Below are 15,804 nucleotides of genomic sequence, written 5' to 3'. Positions count from 1 at the left end.
AGATACAAGAGTCCATCTGTTTCAGCGGCAGCATTCAGAGAGGGCATTTAGGCCCTATAGAGTCACTGGCTATGCCATACAACACAGTTCAATCCGAAACTGTTCAAAATGTCCACCACTCAACCATAAATATCAGCCCACAGCTGGAACTCAGGCACCAGCTGATTGCCCGCTGCTTGAATGCCTGGTTTACCAATCCAACCCTGCTATTTAGACAGTTTCACTAATTCAGTAGCACAGATCCAACTATTGACAAAGTAGGAAAAACATGAGGATGTGCTTATCAGATTGCTAATAAAAGGCTGTCAGAAATCAATGTATACAAGTTGTTATACCGAACAGCACAATAAAGACAGTAAACAGTATTTCAATTCAGATGTGTTAACTTGTATGGTCAACTCACGTTTTGGTTACTAGAGAGCAGTTACTGCCCTTAATCAGAACAACAGCAAGCAGGCTATTACATTAGATACTTAGATTTAATTTGTTGTTTCAAATAACAGATAGCATTGATGGAACATTCACAAAATTACCAAGCAGGTGGAGAGCGCCTTGTTAATCTGTGTGGTGAATGCAAGCTGATTATCAAGAAAGATTCCCCTGGTTTCTGGCAGAGGCTACTGGAGATGGATATTCACCCAGTTGTTCATGCCACCTAGCTGAGAAATAAGCTGGAGCTTGCTTGCCAAACAGCAAAACATATTTTTCTCTGTTAAGTTTTAGACGGCTTTGTCGCATCCAATCGCCTAATTCAATTAAGGAGGCAGCGAACATTTTCCTGGAAGAACTCTGCATATTGATGCCACTATTTGGGGGTATCAACATAAGACATTAATCTCAGCCCTTGAGCTCCAACTATATTTGCTAGGAGAGTCATGAATATCTTAAAGAGGGTAGGGCTGAGTGATAAACCTTGTGGCGCTCCACAACTGCTGACAAAAGGGGGTGATTCAAAAGGAGGACTTTTGACCCATTGAATTCTATTTTCAAGGAAGAATTTAAAAACATTTCATGGTAGTCGCAGTCATGCCAAGGTCCTCTAGTCTATCCAGCAATATAGAATGAGATAGAGTATGAAACGAATTTAGAGATCCAACAACACCAGGGCGGCCAACCCTCCATGGAGTAGGATCTCTCTGAGGTCATATATTACTGCCAATAGCTCCACTTCAGTGCTAGGACACGTTCTGGCTCCTAAATGCGTGGAGTCAGGCAGATTGGATTATCTACAACGTATCAAATCTTTGGTAATTGGCCTGTTTTTCCAAGATCTGTGCTCGCAATGGAAGTAAAGAAATAGGACATAATTAGCTAACACGGAAGGATCATATATATATATATATTTATCTACTGGCGGTCGCCAGTAGATAGTTATAGTTAGGACCATGTTTCCATAGGAAATCTTAAAATTCTATTTTGAATAACTTTGGCGCCGGTTGACGAATCCTCGCGAAATTTTCAAAACTAATGGGGCGCTCCGCTCAGCTCCTACCCTGAAAGTCTCGGGGTGATTCGTCAAGCGGGGGCCGAGAAAAAAGGGGGGTCCCAAAACGCGTTTTCCCCATGCATTGTCCCATAGGACCTTTAGTCGAAGGTACAGCCCGAACGGCTGAACAGAATTACTTGAAATTTGGCAGAGAGGTAGTCCTCAGGTCAGGGAAGGGCCTTTTGCATATATGGAGTCAATCTGTTCAGTAGTTCCTGAGAAAATTGCATTTAAAAGCACATACATATCTATAGCCACGCACCGTGCGTGCACCCTAACGTGCGCGAGCGTAATTCTGATTGGTGGTTACATGTCAGTCAACGTTCGAATCGGTCGAAATTAGGACGTGTCGGCCGCCATTTTGTTTGTTGTGGGTGTGAGAGTAAAAAAGAGAGGTGGCGAACGTGAAAAGGGGGCAGGGTAGAGAGTTCCTGACCCACTAGCCTTTGTCAGGGGGTCCCTAAAGGACCCCGAAGTGTGAAAAAGCATTTTTTTTTTAAATAAATCGCGCGGTGCGCGCACGGTGAAAAACCATTTAAATTTTTTTTTTTTTAAAGTAGCATTTAAAGAACCGTACAAATTCACTTAAAAAACCATAGGTTTCAGGCACGTTATAGTTAGGAATTAGCATTTAAAAAACCTTGCAAATTCACTTAAAAAACCATAGGTTTCACACATGTTATAGTTAGGTGGATTTTTCACTCGTAAAAAACCAATGAAATTCCACCGTTATAGTTAGTTCAGATAACTATAACTCGCGCGACCGCCACTCTATCACAAGGATGATGTAATCAGTGCTGTCATGAATGATGCCACTGACCATGTCATGAGTGATGAAATTTGTGACGTCATGAGCACTGGATTGCGGGCGCGCGAGTTATAGTTATCTGAACTAACTATAACGGTGGAATTTCATTGTTTTTTTACGAGTGAAATATCCACCTAACTATAACATGTGTGAAACCTATGGTTTTTTAAGTGAATTTTCAAGGTTTTTTAAATGCTAATTCCTAACTATAACGTGCCTGAAACCTATGGTTTTTTAAGTAAATATATATATATATATATATACATATATATATATATATATATATATATATATATATATATATATATAAAATTCACTTTAAAAACCATAGGTTTCACACATGTTATAGTTAGTTGGACATTTCACTCGTAAAAAACCAATGAAATTCCCCCGTTATAGTTAGTTCAGATAACTATAACTCACGCGCCCGCAATCCACTGCTCATGACGTCACTGATTACATCACTCATGACATGGTCAGTGGCATCACTCATGACATCACTGATGACATCATCCTTGTGATAGAGTGGTGGTTGCGCGAGTTATAGTTATCTGAACTAACTATAACGGGGGAATTTCATTGGTTTTTTACGAGTGAAATGTCCACCTAACTATAACATGTGTGAAACCTATGGTTTTTTAAGTGAATTCGCAAGGTTTTTTAAATGCTAATTCCTAACTATAACATGTGTGAAACCTATGGTTTTTTAAGTGAATTTGTAAGGTTTTTTAAATGCTAAGTTATGTATGTTTTATTACATTTTTATATATTTATTTTACAATAAACTACGTATTACATTTTTTTTTTAATGTTTTTTCACCGTGCGCGCACCCCGCGATTTTTTTAAAAAAAATGTAAATGTTTTTTCTGCCTTCGGGGTCCTTCAGGGACCCCCTGACAAAGGCTAGGGGGTCAGGAACTCTCTACCCTGCCCCCTTTTCACGTTCGCCACCTTCCTTTTTCACTCTCGCACTCAAAACAAACAAAATGGCGGCAGACACTTCCTGATTTCGACCGATTCGAACGTTGACTGACATGTAACCACCAATCAGAATTACGCTCGCGCACGTTAGTAGATAATATATATATATATATATTTATATATATATATATATATATTCACTGAAAAAAAACATAGGTTTTACAGACATTATAGTTAGGAATTAGCATTTAAAAAAACTTTGAAATTCACTAAAAAAAACCATAGGTTTCAGGGACGTTATAGTTAGTTGGACATTTGACTCATATAAAACCAGAGAAATTTGTCTGTTATAGTTAGTTGAGAGCTAACTATAACTCGCGCACCCGCAATGCACTGCTGATGATGTCACATAATACATCACTCATGACATGGCCGTGACATCACTGATGACATCATCCACGTGATAATCTGATGCACATACTGATGCCCTAATATAAACTTTGATACATCCATTCTAAAATGCAGACTACAATTTTTGAAACTATATACACAACAATGCCATATACTACATACTCACTGTTTCCTAGGTCTACACACACATCCAGTCACTTATACATGTAGTTACTCATCAATACAGTAGTATAATATGCACTCATACATCTATACATGGAGTCACACTCCGCCGCTCATCCATAGAGTTACTCGCACACCTAGTCAGTGATGCAAAGAATCAATCACATAGCCATTTACTCATGTATACAGTTATACACACCAAGTCCTTTATTTATAAACACACCATATCACTTATTTATAGAGATACTAACACATATTTACTGTCTTATACAATTACTGATACAAGCAGAAACTCATTTATACACAAACTTTTGAAATAACTTACTCTCTTGTATAGTCATTTATATACTCCAACACTCACATATACAGCCACATGCATCATGCTAGGATATTGTGAGTCCTTAATTGCGAATATTAAGGATTCGCAATTAAGGACTTGCAAAATCCTATGCATGTAGGAATCTCTATAATAATAGCGATTCCTACATATTCCTTATTTGCAACTCGCATATAGCGAGTCGCAAATAAGGAATAGCTTCCTTGTCATTCCTATGGGCCTGTAGGCCCATAGAAATGAATGGGAAATGGCAAGCGCATAGATGTCTTAGTGGGTGATTCAGTGATTGTATGGATTAAAAAGTGCATCTGGAAAGCGTTGTATGGGTGAGTTAGTGTGTCTATGGGTGTGTTGGTGAGTGAATAAATGTCTCAGTGGTATATCTGTGACTAACTACATATGTTTTAAGCCGCTATATGTGAGTGCTGGAGTATATAAATGAGTATACGTGAGACTAAGTTATTTCAAGAGTGGGTGTATAAATTAGTGTCTGCTTCTATCAGTGATTGTATAAGACAGTAAATATGTGTTAGTATCTGTATAAATAAGTGATGTGGTATGTCTAAAAATAATGAAGTTGGTGTGTATAACTCTATACATGATTAAATGGGTATGTGATTCATTCTTTGCATTACTGACTAGGCCTGTCAGTAACTCTATGGATGAGTGGCAGGATGTGGCTGCATGTATAGATGTATGAGTGCATATTATAGTCCTTTATTGATGACTAACTAAATGTATAAGTGACTGGATGTGTGTGTAGACCTAGCAAATAGTGAGTGCTATGCTATAAAAATAGTAGTCAGCATTTTAGAATGGGTGTATCAAAGTTTATATTAGAGCATCAGTATGTGCATCAGATTGTCACGTGGATAATGTCATGAGTTATGTCATCAGTGATGTCATTTGAGATGCCATCAGTGATGTCATGAGTGATGTCACTGACCATGTCATGAGTGATGTAATATGTGACATCATCAGCAGTGCATTGCGGGCGCGTGAGTTATAGTTAGCGCAACTAACTATAACAGGTGAATTTCTCTGGTTTTATATGAGTCAAATGTTCAACTAACTATAACGTCCCTGAAACCTATGTTTTTTTTAGTGAATTTCTAAGGTTTGTTAAATGCTAATTCCTAACTATAACGTCTGTAAAACCTATGGTCTTTTCAGTGAATTTTGAAGGTTTTTTAAATGTTAGTTTCATATTTTAATGTTTATAAAACTTATATTTTTTCTAGTATATTTTTAAATATTATGGAACTCTATTATACTTCTTGTTTTTAACTTTAAAAATCATGTAATGTTTTATATCTTCCCCAAAAAATATGTATATATTTTTTGGGGGGGGAGAAAACTGCGCTCCCATACTGGTAGCGTACCAAGCTCCATCACCACATGAATCCTATCCGCCATATTGCTAAACTCGTAAAGGATGCACATTTCGTATCTGACGAGTTTGTGGCACCGTATCCCGCGTAACATCATATATGCATGAAGTCACCCCAGGTACTACTTTGGTATCCGATGGGTATGCAGTACCAAGCCACGCATTATGTCATGTACATATGGGGTCGCGCCTGCTGCACGTTGTGTATTCGACGAGTACACGCTGCCAGGCCCTGTGTTGCATCACAGACGTATAGTATCGCGCCGGGAACTCCATTCCCTTTTTTTATGTCTGAAAAGTATATCTAAATAACTTTAAACAGTATATGAGAGCACGTAAAGATCTAAATTACTTTAAACATTTATTTTTTTCTAACTGTAATAAACTTATATCATGATAAACATATTTTGTCAAACTCGCGTCGGGTGCGGCCTCCTTGTGCGCTCAGTGCTCGATTGCCATGTGACCTTAAAAAAAGGCAGTTGATTGGTTCATAACATTTCCCATTGTAACAGTTGTACGACCCCACCCATTTTACTCATTCTCTCTACAGCGTTTGATGAGAGACACCTCTTCTGCTTAGAATGCTTTTTTGAAAAATGTTTTCCTGTATACACATATCTTCTACTACACACAACATGCAACGGTCATCTTGATCAATATTCATGCTCTGTACATTAGCCTTCACGTGTGATTGCCATGCATCTCAACCGTTCCATCAAAAAACAAATATGTGTTACACGATGCCCCTGGTGTGTATGTCCGCACATTATTGTGCTGCCTTTCGGCCTGGGTATTGCAGGCTCTAAGGAGCATCATAAGCCACGGGCAGACTGCACATCCTAGATCACATGCCATCTCATTAACGATAGTTTACGCCCTGCCGACACATGCTACACTAATCTAAATTGCACACTCTGCGAGGTCAAAACTACAAAAGAAACACACATAAGTACACTTCCTGGCCAGGCAGGAACTGAACAATGCCCATGTCCCCGGAATAATTATTCACACCCCTACGCTGGCCTGGCTTACGCAAGCCCAGCCCACTTTGCATACGTATAAATAGGATAACCACGATGCCACACGTCCCTCTTCTTCCACACTACCTCAAATGATTTGCCTCATCCACCTCGCATATCACAATGCGCAATAGAAAAAAAGAAATGGATCCATGAGGTGTACTCCATCCTGCCAATCAACACAGGCTCGAAATTGTGAGCCCTACTGCCTGTCGTCTACGAAAGGGATCCATGAGGTGTACACTCTCCTGCAATCAACACTCCATCTGAATTGTGAGCACTGCTGTCTCATAGTGTTTGCTCACACAACAATGACAGCAGGTAAGCAGAGCGGCCTGGGTGCATAGGGCCTCCAATGGAGCGCGCTGCGGCGAGAGGGGTGGGGTGCTTCAGCCTAGCTACGCAGGTCCGAACAAACGATATTGCCATGTGTTATGATGTGACCTTTTGACCTCATTCTGTCACATCTCTGTCTCATTTTAAAGACCTGCTGGACTGTACTGTAGGCCTGAGCCAGCAGGCTGCGCTGCCCTACAGACACCTCTTCAGCGCAGTGCTGTGGGAGGGATGGGATGCATCAGCCAGACTGCGCACATGCGAATAAGCTATATTGCCATGTGTTATGATGTGATCTTTGACCTAATTCAGTCACATCTCTGTCTCATTTTAAAGATCTGCTATACCATAAGGTAGGCCTGATCCTACGGGCAGCGCTGCCCTATAGACATTTGTTGAGGGTGGTTCTGCGGGAGGGGTGGGGTGCATCACCCTGAGTGCGCACGTGCGAAAAAGTGATGTTGCCGTGTGTAATGATGTGCTCTCTGACCTCATTAAGTCACATCGATCTAATTTTAAGGACCTGCTGGACTGTACTGTACGCCTGAGCCAGCAGGCAGCGCTGCCCTACAGACACGTGGCATTGGCTTTTAGGACACTGTAGTGAGTTCCTTACTAAGTGTACATGCACACAGGCTCCCGCCACTGCATTACACACGCACATTATGCTTCTAGCATGCGCTCTGTTCCTTTGTATATGAACGTTGGCATAACATATTATTATTTAACCTTGTGTATTCTTGTGCACTCCAACTCCTCTTTGAACCACGATTACCACTAACAGTTGGTAGATCGTACTTCAAAAACGAAGGATGCAGTCAACTCCTATTTTCTATCAAGCTTGAAATAAACCTTCATTTGACCTACAGATGTTTCCACCATTAAATTATTTCTCCCTTTTCAGACATTCCATTGATTGCCACAAGAAGGGCGGAGCAGGAGCTGACCCCGCAATGATGCCCTGGCATTCTGACACCTTCCATCGTGTTATCAAGACACCGTCCCCGACCGGAGACTTGGTCTATCGTACAAATATACCCCGGACTAGGAGCTTGCACCAACACGTCGTGGGACACACCAGTGGTGGCAGGTGAGCATTGAAGCCTTGGTGTGCAAGACCTACCATTGAGCACAGTGCGGGGGAAGGGGTTGGGGTGCAGCACCCTGGGTGCACTGGTGCATGCAAGCGATTTTCCCGTAGCTAATAATGTGGGACTATATTATCAAACAACGGTGATAACATTATCACCACTTTAGCGACAGGAAACTGCAGCTAAAGCAACGATAAGGGGTTGATAATATACCCTAGTAAATTCCTATAGAAGCCCAGGTTCACACCAGAACCTGGGCTTCTAAGGGAATTCACAAGGGCATATTATCAACCCCTTATTGCCGCTTTAGTGGCAGTTTCCTGCCGCTAAAGCGGCGATAATGTTATTGCCCTTCCTTCCTAATATGGCCCATAATCTCTGGCCTCATGTATTTAATTTTAAGGACTTGCTGAACCACACTCTTTCTCGCAGACCCCAGCGTCCTAGACAAACGGGTGATGGAGGGTAAACACTAAGGGCTGGGTGCAATAGGCTGATGCTCTGTCTCCTCATCCCTGTCTTCTTTTGACTCTCCCTCCCCTTCTCCCTTCCACCCATTCCCCCTCCCTTCCATTCTCACTATGGTCCTTTCATTCGAACTACCTTTCTTTACCTCTTCCACATAGCACACATACTTATGTTTCATTTTTGTCTTGCAGGTTTCCTACGCTGCTTCCACTGGAGTCCAACCCACATTTTTTTTATTATACTGTTCTCTTAAAGTTACATTTCTATTTATTTCTGTTTTAATAGAGGTTACTTATTTTTTCAAATAAATAACTGAGTGTATAAGTCTTCTTTTTCTGACGACACTTGTCTATTGTTTATTGTGAAAATCATCTGTTTATAGGAGATTTTAAGGACAACATTATTTAATATTAGAGTGCACCTACCAAACATAATCTAACTGACTATTACACAAATGAAGCCTGGGTAATTGTACAACTTCAAGAGTTCTATGAGTGTATCACTTTATAACACCATAAGTACTGCCCGTGTGATTACAGAACAAATAAGGCACTGCCTAGGACCACCGAGGATTCAGGGACTGCCGAGGCCCACCCTGCATATTTAAATAAAGACCCGGAGTGTGGCGATCCCTGGACTTCAGTTGGCCTCGAACCCCCCGAACAATTAGTAAACAATACCCGGGAAGGTGGCACTCCCCTAGGCTGCAAAGCGTCTCTGTGCCCTTCTGCGCCTAATTTGCATGTGACATTAAGATCCCCAGTCCTACAGAGACCACACAATATAATAATTGGATTGGCCACGGAACATTACCCACCCACCAGGGCCCTCATTTAAAAGAATGGGTGAGACCTCGCTTTTTTATTTTTTATTCTTTTCTCTCTATTTTTACCATCCGCATCCCCTCTATTACAGCGATACGAGGTTTTCCTCCACTCGCTTCAAGTAGTCGAACAAGTATTTGCTATCACAGGGTGGAAGCCATGCACCACCCTCTAACGGCAAACACAAATGTCCAGCGAATGCACACCGAGGGACATTGTATGAGCTGAGAGGTCACCCTCCCTACTACCATGATGCATTTGTTAGTATAAACGCATACTAACACTACTTACACACGTGTAGTACAGCGACCAGAATGTAGTGAAGAAGCAGAGGAAGCGCAAAATATAAAAATATAAATCCTACCAGAAGTCGGATGACATAGTTCAATGAGCCAACGGCCCTGGCATGAGTAGAAACAGCTACACGAACAAAACGGGTCTTCAGCACAACGCAAGCAATTTTGAAATATTAGATTACTAATGGAACTAATAATGGGACCTTCTAATTAACAGCACCTGATTCTAATGTCACCCTTTAAAGTGTTTCCCTCAATGAAGTGTTATCACACATAGATTAAGGGGATGTGTGCATTCTGAATAGCACCCACTGTTACAATGCTAGTTCCCTGGGGAACTTAATCAAATGGATAAAACAAAAGCTAAGATGCACCACACATTTGTAAAACAATCCAATTGTAACAATGTATATAGGTCAAATTCAATTCAAGAAGACAGAGTATTCCTCGATTTTAGTCTCTTTATTCCAAGTTCAATGGACAATACAGTGCGATACAGCCGACGCGTTTCGTCCTGAGATAGGACTTCTTCAGAGCTGTTAAAAATACATAGACATGTAATTACAAATACAAAAATATATAACAATTAAAAATGTCATACAATAGATGACGATCTAACAAACAAAGCCTACACTATGACAAACATTTCTCATAAATCTCTCATTTCAGAAAAGTGAATTATAACCCAATACAAATATAATGAAGGTTATTACATCATTCCACATGTCCATAATATCTCAATGGACCCCACAATAAAAACAAAGCTATACAATATTACATTTTATATTTGGGATAATCTCCCGATAATCATCTTGCATGAGCATCAAGTAGTCAAAGAATCTAAAACGGAAGGAAGGAAGGAAATAAAGAAATAGGTCTACACTGTCATATGTTGTGTTTATTTGATCTACACTGATTATTTGGAGAGGGTAGTAAAGTAATTACAGATTTAGTGCATATTCCACCTAGAAATCCAAACGATACCATAAATATAGTGGGTGTGTGTTATACCTACCAAGTTGTGAAAAAAGATTAGATCGCTCCTATATGTAGTAATCATAATTCATACGGTGGGGACAGAAAATCTCCTATGTAGTTTCTTATCGTCCATGCAGAGTTATCTGTGATATGAAACAAAAGCTATCATTGAAAAATGGTATACGTATTATTTATGTTTATGTAGCATACGAGATGTTTTATAAGCAGGCATAGCTATATTCATATAACATAATGTCAACATAGAGACAAATTAATCTCTATGAAAAAGATTATTTAATTTGATTTAAAGTTTAGTACTAGAAGGACTTGGTTAGTCCATGTATAGCATACCTTTTCTATGTATGGGATATCCAGGACCTTGAATTTTTCAATCTTTCAATAATATTATTAACAGGATGTAATCCACTCAAATATTCGAGAAAAGAAATAATCAGATTTAGAATGAGAGAGCAGAACAATAAACGAGTCGTAATATATTATATCCAAACCCTCTCATACGCGCTACAATATACTGGACACAAAGTTATATAAATGTGTCCAGACCACAGCTACTTCACTATTGTAATACCTGATGATTGTATTATATCTAAGCTCTCTCATAAGGGCTACAGCGCGCTTGACATTTGATCATCCCAGTATCAACGGGCTATAACTACTCCTTTATTGTGAGTAACAATCAAAAATGGGGTACATATAATTCGCTATGCCCCAAAGATTTGAATATTCCGTAATAATAAGCCAGCCTGCATTTCTACTCTGTGGCATCCAAGGCGATCCAAAAAACGTCCAACCCCTTTGTAAATAACCACCATGTGCTAAAAAACAACCATTCATAACAGCTGTCATGATATAACAAGCCCATATCTGAGCAGCATCCCATCCCAGAGCTCCATGATGTTTTAAACGGAGCCCATCTGAAAAAGAGGGTAAGAAAATCCTCTCTCTTAATTACAAGTCCCAATAAAATTACACCAGAACCTACAGTGGAGATATGGAGCCTCCAGCCCCACTGATGCAAAAGTCCCAGCGTGTGCTTACCGCAATATGCTAGTCGCGACCAATAACAGCAAACAGTGCTCGCCAAAGAGATAGGTCCCTCGATCCGGCAACCTCCTAAACAGAAGACACTTTCATTATGTACTTTTCAAGTGACCCGGTAAATTTCGAGCACCTGTGTTAGATCACAAAGTAACGCCCCCTTGTAAGTCACATGACAATTAGCGCGAACGTCGTGGCCATCTTAAGCTGTATAAGGCACCCATGAAAGAGGTAGAGAGAAAACGGCAATGTGTATGAGAACGGCCTGCCAATCAGACATCTATATTTTAAGTCCGACATATTTCATTTAAATAAGAGAGTGCTAATATGCTTAGAATGAATTCACGGTATATCACTCTCCGATTGTGAGCACCTATGTCAAGTCACGAAGTAACGCACCCTTGTAAGTCACATGACCACCAGCGCGAACGTCGTGGCCATCTTAGATTGTATAAGACACCCATAAGGAGGTAGAAGACAACGGCAATGTATATCAGAATGGCCTGATTTTATGCTTAACATATAATAAACCTCAGAATAATTTGCTGATTGTGTATAAAAAGAAAAATACACGTAATTCAGATCCATTCATGATTCTCATTCTATACCAATGAATTCCAAATCATGCGAGAATTATAGCGATCCCAATAGTATACGTACAAAGTCTACCTATGGTGATATGTTATATCTGCATGTCGATTATTCCTGAATTGAAGGTCATTATATATTAAGATCTATTTCTTGTTCCCAATTATTACTAATGAAATATAAGTGAAGTGATCTAATAAGATCATACGAGAATTGCTCACTGTATGGCGGCCATCTTAGAATGTGTCAGTGTGGATAATCGTGCAGGCAACTCTAAGCATGCATATACTAAAGAGTCAACAGATAGGCCTATTTTGTATACATACATGTTTTAATTTATAACAATCTTCTATATCTACATCTTAGTTATTTTAGATTTTGAGATTATTGCAATCTGTGTGGTTGAATACCTATGCCAAGAATATAACATTTAATAAGGTAATAGTATCTAGACAGAATAGTTTATATGGATTTAATACTAGGTTCCATATGAATGGAAAAGAAGATGATCAAGAAAAGAAGGAGAAAGTAGACGATAGGAATGACAGTGTATGAAGACAAATTTACATAGTTTCAGTTCAATATGAATATAATTTTAACAGCGACTAATAGAGACAATGCCACAGTCAGAACCAGAAGATGTTACATTTAAATACCTTAAATCCTGAACTGTCACTGACGCTATCCAGGCTAAGCACCTACCGGAGAAGTAGAACGGCGGATCTTTGGCGGGGCACCCACGCTGTTTGTCTCCCCCGCTGCCCTGACGACATCGAGGGCCGCGGTGGGGGGAGACTACAGCTCCCGTGAGCCTTTACTGCCACGCCCCATCCCAGGTGATTGCGCGCCCGGAGGCGCTTTAAAATCAGCGGCTCCCTCGGTGGAGCGGGGGAATCCTGAACTGTCACTGACGCTATCCAGGCTAAGCACCTACCGGAGAAGTAGAACGGCGGATCTTTGGCGGCGCACCCACGCTGTTTGTCTCCCCCGCTGCCCTGACGACATCGAGGGCCGCGGTGGGGGGAGACTACAGCTCCCGTGAGCCTTTACTGCCACGCCCCATCCCAGGTGATTGCGCGCCCGGAGGCGCTTTAAAATCAGCGGCTCCCTCGGTGGAGCGGGGGAATCCTGAACTGTCACTGACGCTATCCAGGCTAAGCACCTACCGGAGAAGTAGAACGGCGGATCTTTGGCGGGGCACCCACGCTGTTTGTCTCCCCCGCTGCCCTGACGACATCGAGGGCCGCGGTGGGGGGAGACTACAGCTCCCGTGAGCCTTTACTGCCACGCCCCATCCCAGGTGATTGCGCGCCCGGAGGCGCTTCAAAATCAGCGGCTCCCTCGGTGGAGCGGGGGAATCCTGAACTGTCACTGACGCTATCCAGGCTAAGCACCTACCGGAGAAGTAGAACGGCGGATCTTTGGCGGGGCACCCACGCTGTTTGTCTCCCCCGCTGCCCTGACGACATCGAGGGCCGCGGTGGGGGGAGACTACAGCTCCCGTGAGCCTTTACTGCCACGCCCCATCCCAGGTGATTGCGCGCCCGGAGGCGCTTTAAAATCAACGGCTCCCTCCGCGACGCGGGACGCGCGCGGGCGTCGCCGGGCTGAGCCCGGGCAGAGGGCGGGCCGTCTGTGGCCGTCCGGGGTCGCCGGAGGTCGGGCCGGGCAACCCCTCTTGGCCTCTTTAAAGTTGGTGCCCAATCGGAAGTCATCGTTAAGTCTGTGAGTAAAGTATACGTTGTGACTAGGATTTAATTATTTATTGTTGCTCAGTATACTCAAAACACTTATTGGAAAATGGGGAAAAAAGCTCCACCTGTGCTTAAACCTAGTCGTAGGCAACTAACATCTCCCTCAACTGCTACTGTTCCCACCCCGTTGCCTAGTTTGACTGCAATCGATAAAATGCTGCAGAGGACGATCGGCGCTGTGGCTTCTGCCATCCAAAATACTGAAAGACGCCTCTCGCTCCCACCAAGCACGCAATTACCTTTGCTGCAGGACAATACATTGGATTCCCTGGTGGCCACATCGGACATAACATCCTACGCGGGGCTACCAGGCACTGACTCAAATGTGAATTGTACAGTGTATCCCCTAATCATCGTACAATGGAAAATAGACTATCACAAACACCGTCCATGTCACGATCAAGCGTTAATAAGATCACTGATACATCCCTAATTAATGAGCAGGAAGGGATAGAACTATGCCTAGACACGGACGTATCAACTACAGATAAGGAAAAAAGCGATAGTACACCAGCACGAACAAGGGGACAAAAAGCAAGAAAACAAAAAGCAAAGCGGAAACAGAAACACTTAGAGTCACTAGCAGATAAACGTAGAGAGAATGGTGGACGTCCTCAATTGAGTAGGCCTTTTTCTCCTGTAGTACAAAACCATACTCAAAGCGAGGTGCACTTTGGCAAAAATAATGAACAAAGTTCATTAACTAATGCAATGCCGGGTAATGAAGATTTTTGGGGGAGACTGGAGACCTTAATAACTACTCTTTTAGGACCTATTAGTCAACAAGTCCTTAATATTGACAAGAGGTTGAAGGCATTAGATGACCATGTGTTGAAATTAGGCACAGGGTGTAATTCTATAATTTCAACACACCATGTTGCATCCAACATTAATACACAAAAACTACAACACACTATGGCCAACAAGAAAAGTATAGTGGAGACTAATGCCTCTCCCTCCACATCCAAACTGAGTAGAAGTAAAGGTCAATCAAACACAGAACCCTTATCCAGACAGGCATTAGATACCAAAACCACCACAACAGTTAGTTTGGGAGGAAGGGAGAAATCCACTGACATAAACAACAGGCCAGTAACGAGACAAGTGCAGGATGCTAACCAAGACCACCCAACAGATAAGCCCGATATAATTGAAGTGACTAGCAAGAGACAGATTCCGGCCCGCATTAGTTTGCCCCCAGATTGCGGCCCATATGTTTTGATTTTAGCTAATGTCCCAAAATTGGAGGAAACCAAAGAGGAAAACTACACAAGCTTAAGAAATAGAACTCTCCACTGGCTTTCTGCAAATTGTAATTTCCCAATGGAAGGAGCAGGGGAAATTATTCATACACAGAGAGTAGGGTGGGTGGGTCCATTGAGGAAAAAGTTTGAAGGAGATTGCATCATTATAAATTTTAGATCTCCACAATGGGTGCAATCTACACTCTCAAAAGCCCCACTGCCCTCACCCTGGGAATTTAACACTACTCTGCTTCCTCTTGGGTATTTTTATAGACATTTAATTGACCTTCATTCTAATCCTGGGCTTAACTTTTTAACAGATCAACCGGGCATGAATCGTAACATTGCTAACGGCTATGAACATCCCTACCAAGAGTTTAATACTAATTTTAGGAACGGTTGTTCATTAGGCCAACGGATTATACCCCCACCATATCAATTGCCATATTTATCTTTCCCCACTCCCTCCTATCCCAATCCAAGGGAGAGACCTTACGTAAGGCCTAAACACAACTTTAACACCCCCCAGAACGAGCCAAGGTATATATACAATATACCAACGCACAATCGTTTTGAACACGCTCTCTCAAATTTGGAATGTCAAGATTGACTGGGGAAAGGAAATAGG

This window comes from Triturus cristatus, chromosome 7 (assembly GCF_964204655.1).
Source record: "Triturus cristatus chromosome 7, aTriCri1.1, whole genome shotgun sequence".
NCBI lineage: Eukaryota > Metazoa > Chordata > Amphibia > Caudata > Salamandridae > Triturus > Triturus cristatus.
The sequence above is the reverse complement of the archived record's forward strand: the minus strand, read 5'-3'. Positions refer to the sequence as shown.